Raw genomic sequence first — 14,643 nt, 5'->3', positions numbered from 1 at the left:
CCCCCCTCCCTCTGTCTTTCTCAAATCAATAAAAAACATAGCCGTGGGTAAGGATTTACAAAGTCCGACCATTTAATAAGCACATAGTTTGTGTCACGTGCTGACCCTAGTATGTTCCATTGAATACACCGTGAATCCTCACGCCAGACCTCTGACTTGGAGAGAGTGGCTGGCCTGGAGGCCAGGGCACTGAACTCTGAAGCCGCCCACACTCCGCCTCGCCAGGAAACAAAGGCCTCGTGGGAATGAATTTCAGGTTGCTCTTCTGCAACCTACTTTCTTTAGAGCTCTCCCCCTGGCAGGAGCGGAAGGGTAAGGAGCAGGGCTGTGCGTGAACGGGGCCCTTGTTCCTGTCCGGAGGAGAGGGAAGTGCGGCCTCGAGGGTGGGGAAGAGCCGTGAGAGGTGTGGGCCGCAGGAGGTCCCAGCGGGGCTCGGTGTGGCCTTCGAGGAGGACTTCCAAGGAAGCCCCCAGTTTAGAAAAGGAACATCAGAGGCCTGGAGACGGGTGGGGTGGGGTGGGGTTCAAGGGCAGAGGAGCCAAGTGGCAGGTGGGGAGATGTCCCACCAGGGTGAGTCCCAGTGAAATGTGAGTCAAGAAGTGGCTGATTCTCAGCTGAGCCACCTCTGCCTGGCGAGCCCCGGCTCTGAGCAGGGGCAGGAGAGGCCGGCTCCTCCTGGGTCTCCAGTGGGTGCTCAGAGGTTCCTGAGATCAGGGCGGACGCGGAAAGCCTGGAGCCCAGGCCTGCGGGAGGAAGATGTGGGGGTGACGCCGCTGTGCCCGAGGAGGACAGGCTGTCACCCATCTGAGGGGAGCCTGCCTGCAGATGGGACCTGCAGCCCCGTGTGCCTCCACCTCCAGCCTGCAGAAATGTGGAAGCGGGACCCCTGAGGAGCATGCGGGGGGAGGGAGTCCCGCACCCAGGGAGAGAGGTGCTGCCCTCGCTGGCACGAGGGGCTCCGCCCCGACCCCGCGGGTGCAGGTGCAGCACATGCGCGCCCCCTGGGGAGTGACCTTCGTCTCCGGTTCACGTGGGGCTGGTCCAGGACTGTACGAGTTTCCAGTCAGGATGCAAATTTTGCTCATTTTGAATAAACGTACATGTTTCTATTTAATTGGGGATCTCCCAGTGCCCCCTCTCCCAGGTGCTGCCCAGCGATGTCAAGGTCTGAGGTTGAAATGGGGTCGGTACCGCAGCTTGATGGCCAGAGCCCGCCTTTCCTCGCCCAGCCCTGCCCGTCTTGGCCTCCACCCCTTCCGCCCTGGCTGCTCCCCAACTCCCAGCTCCAAATTCTTCTCCCCAATCCTGCCCAGTTCAGGTCCCACAGTCACCTCTCCCCCAAAGCTCCAAAGGCATCCAGAACGCACAGCCCTCCATCTAACCGAGCCCCCCCTTCCCCGCCGCCCCAAGCGGGGAGATAGATAGATAGATAGATCGATAGATAGATAGATAGATAGAGAGAGAGCTTTGGAGCTCGGGCCCAAAACGGGTGTCTGCAGGCGCTGCTCCCCCTGGCCGGCTGTGTCCGGCCCCCTCTCTTTAGTTCCCATCTCCTTGCCTTCCGGGCTCCCCCACAGCTCAGGGTGAAAGGTGTGCCTCCAGCATCATCCTGATGGCCAAGGAGTGATGGAGCCCAAATGTAAGGAGAAGGCACCTCCCTGCCAGTGTCCTGGTCCCCACAGCTGGCCTTCTGCACCTTGGACCTTGGGCCCCTCCGCAGGCCAGGTCGCCCTCACAAGGCAGTCATTCAGGGGCAGCAGGCAGGAAGGGGCGTCTAGGGAGAGGCCTGGGCGGTTCTGCAGGGAGAGCCCTGTGCACACGGAGGGAGCGATGGGAGGCAATCTGAGAGGGAGCCACAAACTGGAGAATTAGTGCCTGCTTTTCCCTCCACAGTCCCTTCCTGGGGAAGGGATGACCATTCAGCTTCCCAGAGCTCCCATGTCAGGAGCGGGGACCCCGCTGAGGCACCTGCGTGGTGGGATTCCTGGCTGGAAGCAAAGGGGTCGAAACCCCAGGCTCTCCTCGTCAAAGGCTGGAATGGTTTCTCCCTCGGCTGGTCTTTGCCTTTCAGAGCCCCCCGGAGGCCCAGGGTTAAAGACAGCCCTGCAAACAGCAGGTCCTGCACCCAAAACAGCGCAAGGAGCATTCAGTGTATCGGAGCTCAGCTCGGAGTAATCCAACCTGAGACGCCACAGGCACCCGGCAACGGGAACATCTTTATTTTATTTTTTTAAATATATTTTATTGATTTTTTTACAGAGAGGAAGGGAGAGGGATAGAGAGTTAGAAATATTGATGAGAGAGAAACATTGATCAGCTGCCTCCTGCACACCCCCCACTGGGGATATGCCCGCAACCAAGGTACATGCCCTTGACCGGAATCGAACCTGGGCTCTTCAGTCCCTAGGCCGACGCTCTATCCACTGAGCCAAACCGGTCAGGGCTGGGAACATCTTTAAAAAGCAGCTGAGTCACAGGACAGCGGCCTCGCTGAAATCTGGTGCCGCGTTTGGTGGGACAGGGCGACGTTGCCGAGTCTGGGAGGTCGAGCCCCGTCTTAGGTCTGTGTTTACACAGACGTCCACGATGATGTGAGTGGGAAGGCAGGTCAGTTTTGTACAACAAATGCACTTATATGTCCACATAGAATACGGAAAGTGTAGATAAGCAGAGACAGAGCTACCAAATGGGTGGCCAACATAAGCAATTTAAAATCACGTTTATACCTTTTAGTATTTGATTCACCTGTTTTTGCAGTGTAAGCGTATAATTCTTACAATCAGAGAGTAATATTTTATATTTAGCAACAAAGATACAGCAGAAGCCTGTGGGGTTTCTGAGCAACCCCCTCCCTCTCCCCCGGTTTGGGGATCCCCTCCCTCTACTGCCTTCCTGGTCACAGCTGGCTCCCAGGAGCTATGCTCACACCACGGACCTCCTCCCACCTCCGGTGACTGCTGATTGGTCAAGGGTGGGCACTGCCCAAGCTGGCCAGTCAGAGTCTCTTCCCTGAGAACTGGAACTTGGGACTTGGAAGAGGTGGTCAGGTGGTGGCTTTGAACCATAATTTGGTTGTGGGACGGCCACTGTCAGCACCACCGCCAAGAGCAACGACGGTAGAGTTCAGGTGCTCGGAGCCCTTATATGTCCCAGATACCAAGTGCCTTTCATCCAACTCCGTTTTGAAGACAGGATGCTGACAGGGGTTAGGTAACTCCCCCAACTCATTTCGCAGGCCCTGGTGCAGCTGGGAGCACCCCCCCCCCCGCTCCACCCCCTGCCCCTCACCCCCAGTTCTTTAGGAAGCAGAGTCCAGGCCTTCACTATAGAGGCCCTGGCTCAGGAGCTCACGCAGAGGGCCCAGGGCTTGGTGTCTGGGCTGCCGTCAGGCTCTGTTGCTTCTCTTGGCCTCAGTTTCCCCTTCTGTAAAATGGGAGTTGAAAACGCTGCCTCGCTGCCGTGGTTGAGTGGAGGGAACGTGGGCTCACGCAGCTGGAATGCTCCACGCTTGGCATGTAGGAAGTCAAGCTCTTGGCACATTGTTACCACGGTGGGGTGGAGGGCGCCGGCCCAGAGCACGGCCACCTGGAAACTGTCTTCAGGGGCCGTCTTGTTCTTTCTGGGATTTGTCCCTCAATTGAAGCTGCCGTTTTCTGAACGTTTTTTTCTAGGTTGGGGGAGGGGCTGTTTGTGGGAGCGGAGCACCCCCAACCCTCAAAGCCCACCCCCACTTGTCCCCTTGTCCGAGGCACAGCATCAGGGTGGGAGTTGCAGCCTTGGAGCCGGGCAGTGGCGTGCCTTTCGGGGCCCAGCTCCTCCTCTGCGGGCCCGGGAGGCTGCGGTGACGAGGAGAGGAGATGACACGGGCGGAGGGTCCAGTCGGTGCCCCGTGGGGCTGCGGTGGGTGCTGCCTGTGCTGTGCGGTCACCCGCCGCCCTCGAGGTGGGTGGCCCCTCGCACAGTCGTGGCCGCTGTTGATAGAGGAGATGAGTCCTCGTTTCCAGGGCGTGTCCCCGAGTCTCTGGAACCAGAATTGGAACCAGAACACAGCTTTCTCGCTGCTGCGGGCGAGGCTCTCCCAGCCTGCGGGGTGGCCCAGCCTGCTGTCAGTTACAGCGAAGATTCCCGGTCCTCCTGCGTGTCCCCTTCCGCCCCCAACACCTTTCCGTGGGTGAGCAGCAGCCATTTACATCCCAGAGCCGGGAGTGGCAGGTGGGGGCCCAGGTGGCCGGCACTGGAGCGGCCTGTGAAGAGCCACAGTGTCATGTGCGTCGGAATGGCCCCGCGGGCCCCTCAGACGCCCGCCGCCCTCGGCCTCTCCCAGCTCAGCATTTCCACCTCCCGCGGCCAGAGACCCGAAGTCTGTTTCCCAAACTGCCGCCCCCCAGCGGCCCCGAGGTTCTGTGGGGACTGGGAGGGACACTGAGATCACGGGGAGGGGCTGGCCCCACGGCCGGCCAAAGGCCTCGCCCCAAGCAGCTCTGGGGACTGACCGCAGGGCCTTGTCAGCTCACGTACTCATTAAGCCGGGTTGAACCAAAGGTCGGATTTTACTGCAAATCTAGAGAGATCCTCCCTGGCCTCCTGCTCAGGACCCAGCTCTGCGAGGGCGCGGCGGCTTCCTGGCGTTTCACAGGAGCCTCAGGGAGAACATTTAAGAAAGACCCCAGAGGCCCTCCAAGATGGCGGCATAAGATAAAAACCTCTCCGTGCTCCACTCTCCTACATTAAGGGGGGGGGGGCGGGGCTGGAGCCTGGCGGGGCCGTGGCTGTCTGTTCTCGGCTCCTGGAGGCAGGTTTGCCCTGCAAAGGGGACCAGGGCTGGAAGGAGAGGGGAACCCGGGGCTGCTGCCGGGAGACCTCGCCAGCAGAGGAGTTTCCCCCCATGGTCAGATGTGGGGTGATGCTAGAAGCGTCCCACAGAAGAGGGGGACCTGGGCAGGTCCTCGCATCTCCAGCCTCATCAGTGGAGACCACCCCAGGTCAGCAGCACTCTGCAGTGGCCTCCACACCCCTGGGAATGAGGGGGCGCTGTGAGAAGTGTCTGCGTTGGGGTGGTTTGTTACGCCGCAGTGTGTAACCGACAGGCAGCCCCTCTCCCCTTTCCTTTGGTCAACACCCCCATCTGGACTGGTCCCTCTTCCCACCCCACCCTCCTTTGTCGTTGCTTGTCTAATTGTCTGTCTGCCACCTCAGAGTGCACCCTCCATGAGACAGGGACGGGCCTGTCTCCTTCAGGGCCAGGGTATTTCAGGCATTTAATAAGTACAGGCTGCGTGGATTAATGAACGAGTTGGTGAGTACTTACTTGGTTTGATGCTTATGTCCCATATTGGACGGTAACCTCCATAGGGGGGACCCTGTGTGTCTTTGTCTCCATCACACCCTCGTGGTAAGTTCAGTGCCTAGCACATAGTAGATGCTTCATACGTGTTAATTGAATGAATGAACGAATTTGTGTGTGTGCCACACTGTAGGCAAGCTAGAGAAGGCAAGGAGTGTGTGTGTGTGTGTGTGTGTGTGTGTGTGTGTGTGTGTGTGTTCCGACCCACTGCAAGCCTCAGTTTGTAACCTAAAGCAAATTTTCACTGGATGGTCTGGATAAAGGAGCAGGCAGCAGGGGAGTGCATGAAATGACCTTGGGGTAGGTGGAATAACGGCCTAATCCCATGAGGATGTGACCTCACATCTTTGCAGATGTGACTAAGGACCTTGAGATGGCAAGGCTGTCCTGGATTCCCCGGGCGGGCTCCATGCAACCACAGGGCCCTTCTAGGAGGCTGGCAGAAGGGTCAGAGGCAGGATGGAAATTGGAAGATGCTCTGCAGCTGGCATTGAAAGCGGAGGAAGGGGCCATGAGCCAAGGAGTGTGGGCAGCCCCTAGAGGTTGGAGGAGGCAGGAAACCCATGCTCCCTGGAGCCTCCAGAGAGAAACCGGCTGCTAACACCTTAATTTTAGTCCAAGGAGACCCCTTTTCTGACCTCCAGGACTGTATGGAGATAAGTTATGTTTTAAGCCACTAGGTTTGTGGTAATTTGTTACAGCAGCCGGAGGAAGCACCTACAACCTGTAACCATCTTCTTCAGTAAAAGTTACTCAGGTGCCTCCCAGGTTCTTCTGAGGGTGAGAGAAGCCTTCAGGGACCTCTTAGAGGGGCCTCATATACCACCTGCTCCGAGGAAGCAAGCCTGGACACTCCCCTGAGGGCTGGGGAGGAATGGGGAGATGATTGTTGAGAGGAAAATATTGCAGTAGAGAGAGGGAAGAAATCCGAGCATGTGGGGTTGTCCCTGCAGGCAATTCCTGGCTGGCTTTGGTGCCCAGTGGGGCATCTCTGGACCCGCAGAGGAACACACATTTGCAGAAGGCAAACCTCTGTGATGGTTGATTGCACAGTGTAATTCCGACTCTGCCATGGATTTTTTAAATGTTTCCCTGTCCAGCATCTGTTCCCCTCCGTCTGGAAACAACTCTGGGATTTTCTTTGGGAAACAACTCTTACCCCAGCTTCAGTCCACATCCAGGTGTGGTCCCATGACACCGGCTCGGCCAATCAGGGAATTCTATCCACCCCTTTGGCTACAGGGATTGGTTCAGGGATGAGCATGTAACCCAGGTTTATCCAACCAGAGCCAACATGGGCCCTTCTGCATTAGCTCTGGGGTAAAGAGAATCACTCTTCCTGTTGGGGACTTTGGGGGGACAGCATGAAGCCTGGGGTGCTGGCAGCCTCCCTGCCATCCCAAGGGAGAGTCTGCATGAGAATGTGAAAGGAAAGCAGCGCTGACAGGTGGAGGGAAATACACTAGACAGAAAGGATGACATTGTCAGAGCCCCTGGACCAAGCCATACCTGAATCAGTATCCTTCCCAGCTCCTCCAACAGTCCTTCCTGCTCCTCTCTAACGGATGTGAGTGGGGTTTTCTGTCGCTCTCAGCCAAGAAGTCCTCATTGATACAGAACCACATGCAGAGCTACAAGGACTCTTCCATTCCATTAGGTGTGAGGCTCGCTTCCATTTTGCACTTGGAGCAATAAAACCCAGAGAGGCCATGACACCTGCAGGAGGTCACACAGTGCTTTGTGCCCAAGTCAGGACTGGACCGGGGACCCTGTGGTGAGGAGGGCCTGTCGGCCTTGTATTCACGTCCCCCACCCCCAGCACTCTTTCCATGGATGCCCACGAACCTGAGAAGCACTAGGAGGCAGAGGTCAGGGTTTCCAAGCAGTCAGGCTGGATTCCCAGGAGGTGGACCTTGAGCTCTCTGAGGTCTGAGCCACTTGACCAACGTGTATGGAGCTGCTACGGTCATCCAGGCGCTGTGCTGGGCAGTGGAACCCAGGGCATGAAGAGGAAGGGGCCCGTCCTGCGCATACAGCTTGGGGGCCACTGGAGCGGGGGGGCGGTCTTGGGGTTGATGTGAGAGGGAGCTTGGGGATGTTTCCGACAGGTGCACTCCTGCTGGGGTAGGCAGGCCTATTCTGCAAGTAAAGGAGAAACACTTTTCATACAAAGTAGACTCATTACCATGAAAAATGAGTTTACAAAAGAGGAGAAAGCGGATGTCAAGTGCTCCCCTGGCTGTGCACTCAAGACCCAGTACAGCTGCGGGGACCCACTACAACCGAGGGGACCCACTACAACCGAGGGGACCCAGTACAGTCACGGGGACCCAGTACAGTCACGGGGACCCAGTACAGCCCTGGGGACCCAGTACAGCTGCGGGGACCCAGTACAGTCACGGGGACCCAGTACAACTGAGGGGACCCAGTACAGTCACAGGGACCCAGTACAACTGAGGGGACCCAGTACAGTCACGGGGACCCAGTACAGTCACAGGGACCCAGTACAACCGAGGGGACCCAGTACAACTGAGGGGACCCAGTACAGTCGCGGGGACCCAGTACAGCTGAGGGGACCCAGTATAGTTGAAGGGACCCAGTACAACCGAAGGGGACCCAGTACAGTCACGGGCACTCAGTACAGCCCTGGGGACCCCGTACAGCTGCGGGACCCAGTACAGCTGCGGGGACCCAGTACAGCTGAGGGGACCTGGTACAGCCCTGGGGACCCAGTACAGCTGAGGGGACCCGGTACAGCTGAGGGGACCCAGTACAGCCGAGGGGACCCAGGACAACTGAGAGGACCCAGTACAACTGAGGGGACCCAGTACAGCCCGGGGACCCAGTACAGCCCCGGGGACCCAGTACAGCTGCGGGGACCCAGTACAGTTGAGGGGACCCAGTATAGTTGAAGGGACCCAGTACAACCGAAGGGGACCCAGTACAGCCGTGGGGACCCAGTACAGTACGGGGACCCAGTACAACTGAGGGGACCCAGTACAGTCACGGGGACCCAGTATAGCCGCGGGGACCTAGTACAGCTGAGGGGACCCAGTACAGTCGCGGGGACCCAGTACCGTCAAGAGAACCCAGTACAGTCGCAGGACCGAGTACAGTCGCCCGCACTGGCCGTTGCTGTCAGCGGCTCCTCGGGTCCCAGCTGTTTTGGATTAGCTGTGTCATGACTCCCTTCCCTGGGCTGAGATCACCGAGGAGGGACCACAGCTCAGAGCCCACGCCTGGGAGCTTTGAAATGCCGCCGCCGAGCTGACAAACGGAGCGGCCCTAAAATCATAGCGAGGGAGGTCAGCCACGGGGCGCCTGCCAGCGCCCGACACCACCTGGACCTCTTGGCAAGCGCAGGCTGGAGACGCGGGAACAGCCAGCTCCCCATCCTCGCCTGCTGACCCTCACACCCTGCCTCGCAGCCGGAGCCCTGGGAGGGCAGGGGCCGTGGCTGGGTCCACCCTGTTCTGTAATTGTCCCTCTGCTGGCCTGATGCTCCGGCGAGGCCAGGGGTGATGGGAATCAAAGTGTGGGCTTCGACTCCCAAGGCTGGGAGAGGATTAAGCATCCAACCTGTGACACAGAGAAGCGAGACGTGCCAGGGAGGCCCCTCTGAGGAGATGACATTCTTGAGCACGAGCTAGAAGAACAGGCTCGGTCAGGCGGATATTTAGAGAAACAAACCCCGGGTGGAGAGAACAGCTGTGCAAAGGCCCTGGGGCCGGAACGTGCCTGCTGTGTTCCAGGCTCCGCCTGGCTGGGCCCAGAGGGCAGGAGGTGGGTCAGAGACGCAGCCGGAAGTTGGAACATGACAACGAGGGCCCAAGAGTAGGACGGTGGAGTTTATTCCGAGTAAGATGGGACCCGGCCCTTAAAGAGGGAGTGAGAGGCACAGGGCGTGTTATAAACAAGCTCTCGCCCGCGTTGGAGTCACCCACGCTTCCTTCCCGCCTCTGAGTTTTCCGCCTCAGGAAACAACACTGGGATTTGCTTTTCCTTCTTCTAACAACATAAAGGGCTGACGAGTGAGAAGGGGCCGTTCCCCTGGCAGGACCCACGGATGTCTGAGCGTATCTGTGCAGGGATCACCTGCCGGAAACTCGAGACCAGGGCCCGGGCCGCGCATCAGATGGAGGCTGCGGCGTGTCAGCGCGATACGCGTCCGTATTTGCCAACAAGGGGGGAAATGCTGGTTCTTGTGATCCAGGATTTACACAGGACGCTCCTGCAGGTGTCACCTTTCTCCCCTGCCCATCCCAGCGGGCATCTCAAATTCCGCTCCCAACAAAGCGCTCCCTGTTGGCAGTCAGTCCTCAAAGGGAGGGCTTTGTTCCAGGCTAAAGAACCTCATTCAACGGCGTTGGCAAGGGGCTGCCGTTCCCCGTGCCAGCTCCGCCTGGTATTTCCAGCTCTGACCGGGCCTTCACTTGAGAGCTTCGGTTGGCCTTGTTTTCCACCTCTTGCCGGGAGAGCTCCCGGTCACATGGCATATTTGCCGAGCAGGTATCGTAGGGGAAGGAAGGGAATTAGAGCAGCGGCCGGGAGTTGAGGTAGGGCAGGGCAGCGGGGAGAGGTTTCTGGATGTGCAGGGAGGGGTGGAGGTGAGGGGTGGGGAGAGGGGATATTTCTGGGGAAAGTGGGGGTGCTGGGTCTTCTGTGAGCTCCCTCCCAGCTCCATGGCTACGTGAAAGGATCCCCTTTTTTATTTGTTTGCAACGCTGCGTAACATTGCCACAAACAACGCCTGTTTGTTCGCGCCTCCTGTGCAGGACAGACGTGCAGGCGGAGTGGACCCCATTCTCTGCTCAAGGCTGACTTCAAGGCGTCGCCGGCCAAATGATGGCAATGCCGGTGCCTCTGTGATGCCCTTGGCCTGTTCCTGAAGGTCACAAGATACAACACTTTTGTACTGAGGTGAAATTCACATCACATCACATTAAACATTTCACAGCGGACACGTCAGTGACATTTAGTATATTCACGACGTTGTGCAACCACCCCCTCTGTCTCGTTCCAAAACATGTCACCTCCCCAAAAGGACACTCTGTGCCCGGGAAGCAGTAACTGCCCATCCCCCCTCCTCCCAGGCCCTGGCAGCCACCAATCTGCCTCCAGTCTCCATGGACTCACCTTTGCTGGACATTGTGCACCTGGTTCCTTTCACTGAGCAGCGTGCTTTGGAGGCTGGTCCATGTGGCAGCAGGTGGCAGAGCTCCTCCCTGTTCACGGCTGAGTAATTCTCCGCGGTGTTTACCACCGGTGTGTATCCGCTCACCGGTTCTTGGACATTTGGCTGCTTCCTCCACCTGCTGGCTGCTGTGAACAGCACTGCTCTGCACACGTATTTGCTTGCGTACCTGTTTTCAATGCTTTCCGGGTGTGCCCCGAAGTGGAATGGCTAGGTCATGGGCAGTTCTCTGTTTAACTTTTTGAGACCCACCAGACTGGTCTTCAGCTGCACCATTTTACATCCCCACCAGCAATGCACAAGGGTTTCCAGCTCTCCAGATTCTTGCCAACCCTTGTCATTTTCCAGTTTTCAAAGACGATAGCCACCCTATTGGGTGAGATTTTGTGGCTTCGATTTGCATTTCCCTAATGATGTGGAGCACCTTTTCATGTGCATGTTGGGCACTCGTAGGTCTTCTTTGGAGAAATGTCAAGTCCTTGGCTCGAGGTTTAAAGGCAGGTGCTGTAGGCCGGGGGGGCGGGGAGGGCTTCAGACCCCAGTCTCTAGCCCAGGGGTCCTCAAACTATGGCCCACGGGCCACATGCAAATACAAGTATTGTATTTGTTCCCGTTTTGTTTTTTTACTTCAAAATAAGATATGTGCAGTGTGCATAGGAACTTGTTCATAGTTTTTTTTTAAACTATAGTCAGGCCCTCCAACGGTCTGAGGAACAGTGAACTGGCCCCCTGTTTAAAAAGTTTGAGGCCCTAACCGGTTTGGCTCAGTGGATGGAGCGTCGGCCTGCGGACTGAAAGGTCCCAGGTTCGATTCCGGTCAAGGGCATGTACCTTGGTTGCGGGCACATCCCCAGTAGGGGGTGTGCAGGAGGCAACTGGTCGATGTTTCTCTCTCATCGATGTTTCCAACTCTCTATCCCTCTCCCTTCCTCTCTGTGAAAAATCAATAAAATATATTAAAAAAAAAAGAAAGAAAAAGTTTGAGGACCCCTGCTCTAGCCTGTCCCTCTTCATGGCTCTCAACTTTATCATTTTATAAGAGGTTCTTACTCCCATTTTGCAGCTTGAAACACTTGCCCAGAACTCCCGTATCAGTCAGGGTCCAATCAGAGCAGCAGAACCAGGAGGAGACACATAATAAGGGTTTATTGCAAGGACTTGGCTTAGGCGGCCGTGGGGCGGGTTGGGTAGCCCGGAATCCATGGGGCAGGCGGGCAGGCGGGGCTGGAACTCGGGCAGCGGCCGAAGCTCCTGTCCACAGGTGGGATTTCTTCAGGAAAGCCCTGCTCTTCGGGCCTTTCAACTGATGGGACCAGGCTCACCAGATCCTCTGGACCCTCCTTTGCTGATTTGGGACTTGAATGTCTTCTATAAAACACCCCCTCACTCAGAACCTAGAAGCGGGGTTGAATGGATACTGGCGGTGGGGCCTTCGCTGAGTTGACACATAAATTGACCATCAGACCCCCATCCAGCAAGGGGCGGAGCTGAGGCTGAACCGAGGCCTGACCGGCAGCTGATTTGATCATGAATAATTAGTTCATCCTACCTGCAGCCCAGGAGACAGGTAGCATCTCCACCTTCCCAGTGAGGAGAGCCGGGCCAGGCTTACACCTTGCCTCCCAGACAACACTCCAGAAACACTACTTTGAAGAATGAATTTGTTTTGTTCAATTCCAGCACCTGCTCACCCCCCAGAGGTCCTGCCCTCACCACCAGGAGCTGCCACTTGATCTGAGCAATGGGGACTTTTATTCTGGTGAGGGAACCTGGAGCAGGAGGAAGTTTTGTGGAGGAAAATGAGGGCTGCAGCCCAGACCAGGGTGCGGATGGAGCTCTATGAGGGCTGATGGGGTCTGTGGTGGAGGCTCACAGTCAACAGCGACCCGGCGTCTCTGGCCTCCTGTCTCCCTGATCAGTCCCAGGGCCCCAGCGGGGAGGGCCACCCTCCCACAGATAGTCATCGGGGTGGCGCGTTGTCACTTAGCGCCTGGTGTCCTCAAGCAGAGGAAACGCGCCCTCCTGCCCTGGTGTCCCCTCCGACCACCCGGCAGCATGGGGCTGGGGGCGCGGGGGCTGCTCCCCGCAGTTAGCAGACGACTGGCTCGTGAAATCGAATATGAGGGGCTGGGAGACTTTATGGGGGGCTTTTCTGTTTCCAACAAATTCCAGGGCATGATTTTACAGTCCCTGATTCCAGGCCGCCGTGCCCCTACCCCAAATCAGCAGAAGGGAAGGACGGGCGGGAACTTCCACAGAAGGTGGGGTAACGGGGCCACAGAGGGTGGCCGGTGAGGAGCAGGCGGAGGCAGGGAGGCGGGGTGGGGCTGCCTCGGGGGTCAGGCCTGAGCCCTTCCGTGGGGAGTCCTGTCAGGTGACTCCAGCCAGTGTCCTCGGACCACCATGGGCCCCTCCGTCCTCCACCGAGACCCTGGACGTGAAAGGTGGGACCAAGAGGGAGACGGCACAGGGACAGACAGACACAGGAACAGAGAGACGCTGAGAGGTGGCGACTCAGACACACAGCAACATGCATGGAGGAATAGAGAGGGACGAAGGGACAGAGAAGTGCCCACGACAGACAGCACAGTGGACAGAGACACGGAGAGATGCCACAGCAGGGATGGGGCACCGAGGTAACAGAGAGACAGAGAGAGGAAGGTGATGAAGACAGGGGAGAGTGAGGCTGGGAGCAAGGGGCACGGGGGCAGAGAGCTCAGCACCGTCTCACCTCCAGATCCCCAGGACACCAGGCTGTTCTCACTTCCAGAACCCACCCAAGACATCAGTCCATTCTCACATCCAGACCCCACCAGAAACACCAGTCCATTCTCACCTCCAGAACCGACTGGGACAATCAGTCCATTCTCACCTCCAGACCCCACCTGGGACACCAGTCCATTCTCACCTCCAGGACCCACCCGGGACACCAATCCATTCTCACCTCCAGAACTGAGTGGGACAATCAGTCCACGAGCTGAAGGCACCAGTTCCCGGAAATTCATGACAGCAGCCAGAGTGACTCCACAGCAACTGAGGGAGATGATACAGCCACATGCTCAGTGCTGGGACTCTGGGTGCTAGGACAGCTCCCCTGTGTGGCTGCTGCTATGCTGTGCTGTGTGGTGTGCTGTGCTGTGCGGTGTTCTGTGCTGTGCGGTGTTCTGTGCTGTGTGTTGTGCTGTGCGGTGTTCTGTGCTGTGCGGTGTTCTGTGCTGTGTGCTGTGCTGTGTGGTGTTCTGTGCTGTGTGGTGTTCTGTGCTGTGTGCTGTGCTGTGTGGTGTTCTGTGCTGTGTGGTGTTCTGTGCGGTGTGCTGTGCTGTGTGGTGTTCTGTGCTGTGTGGTGTTCTGTGCTGTGCGGTGTTCTGTGCTGTGTGGTGTTCTGTGCTGTGCGGTGTGCTGTGCTGTGTGGTGTTCTGTGCTGTGTGGTGTTCTGTGCTGTGTGGTGTTCTGTGCTGTGCGGTGTGCTGTGCTGTGTGTTGTGCTGTGCTGTGTGGTGTTCTGTGCTGTGCGGTGTTCTGTGCTGTGCTGTGTGGTGTTCTGTGCTGTGTGGTGTGCTGTGCTGTGTGGTGTGCTGTGCTGTGTGGTGTTCTGTGCTGTGCGGTGTTCTGTGCTGTGCTGTGTGGTGTTCTGTGCTGTGCGGTGTTCTGTGCTGTGCTGTGTGGTGTTCTGTGCTGTGCGGTGTTCTGTGCTGTGCTGTGTGGTGTTCTGTGCTGTGTGGTGTTCTGTGCTGTGCGGTGTTCTGTGCTGTGCTGTGTGGTGTTCTGTGCTGTGTGGTGTGCTGTGCTGTGTGGTGTGCTGTGCTGTGTGTTGTGCTGTGCTGTGTGGTGTTCTGTGCTGTGCGGTGTTCTGTGCTGTGTGGTGTGCTGTGCTGTGTGGTGTGCTGTGCTGTGCGGTGTGCTGTGCTGTGTGTTGTGCTGTGCTGTGTGGTGTTCTGTGCTGTGTGTTGTGCTGTGCTGTGTGTTGTGCTGTGCTGTGTGGTGTTCTGTACTGTGCGGTGTTCTGTGCTGTGCTGTGTGGTGTTCTGTGCTGTGTGGTGTTCTGTGCTGTGCGGTGTTCTGTGCTGTGCAGTGTGGTGTTCTGTGCTGTGCGGTGTTCTGTGCTG

General features: G+C 57.6%; 2 long non-coding RNA genes across 2 annotated transcripts; one reads left to right on the top strand and one right to left on the bottom strand.

Moving 5' to 3' along the window:
- Positions 1 to 9,137: 9,137 nt before the first annotated feature.
- On the top strand, positions 9,138 to 10,305 carry LOC111824652. Its single transcript, XR_002827749.1, has 2 exons — positions 9,138 to 9,853; positions 10,120 to 10,305. It is a non-coding gene; the product is annotated as an uncharacterized LOC111824652 (long non-coding RNA).
- Positions 9,178 to 10,647, bottom strand: LOC106695842. The gene is made up of 2 exons (XR_001346844.2): positions 10,481 to 10,647; positions 9,178 to 10,229 (listed from the first exon to the last, which is right to left on the bottom strand). It is a non-coding gene; the product is annotated as an uncharacterized LOC106695842 (long non-coding RNA).
- Between the last annotated feature and the right edge of the window lie 3,996 nt (positions 10,648 to 14,643).

This window comes from Myotis lucifugus, unplaced genomic scaffold (genome assembly GCF_000147115.1).
Source record: "Myotis lucifugus unplaced genomic scaffold, Myoluc2.0 scaffold_3642, whole genome shotgun sequence".
In the NCBI taxonomy this organism is placed as follows: Eukaryota; Metazoa; Chordata; class Mammalia; order Chiroptera; family Vespertilionidae; genus Myotis; species Myotis lucifugus.
This window is presented reverse-complemented; position numbering and strand designations above follow the sequence as displayed.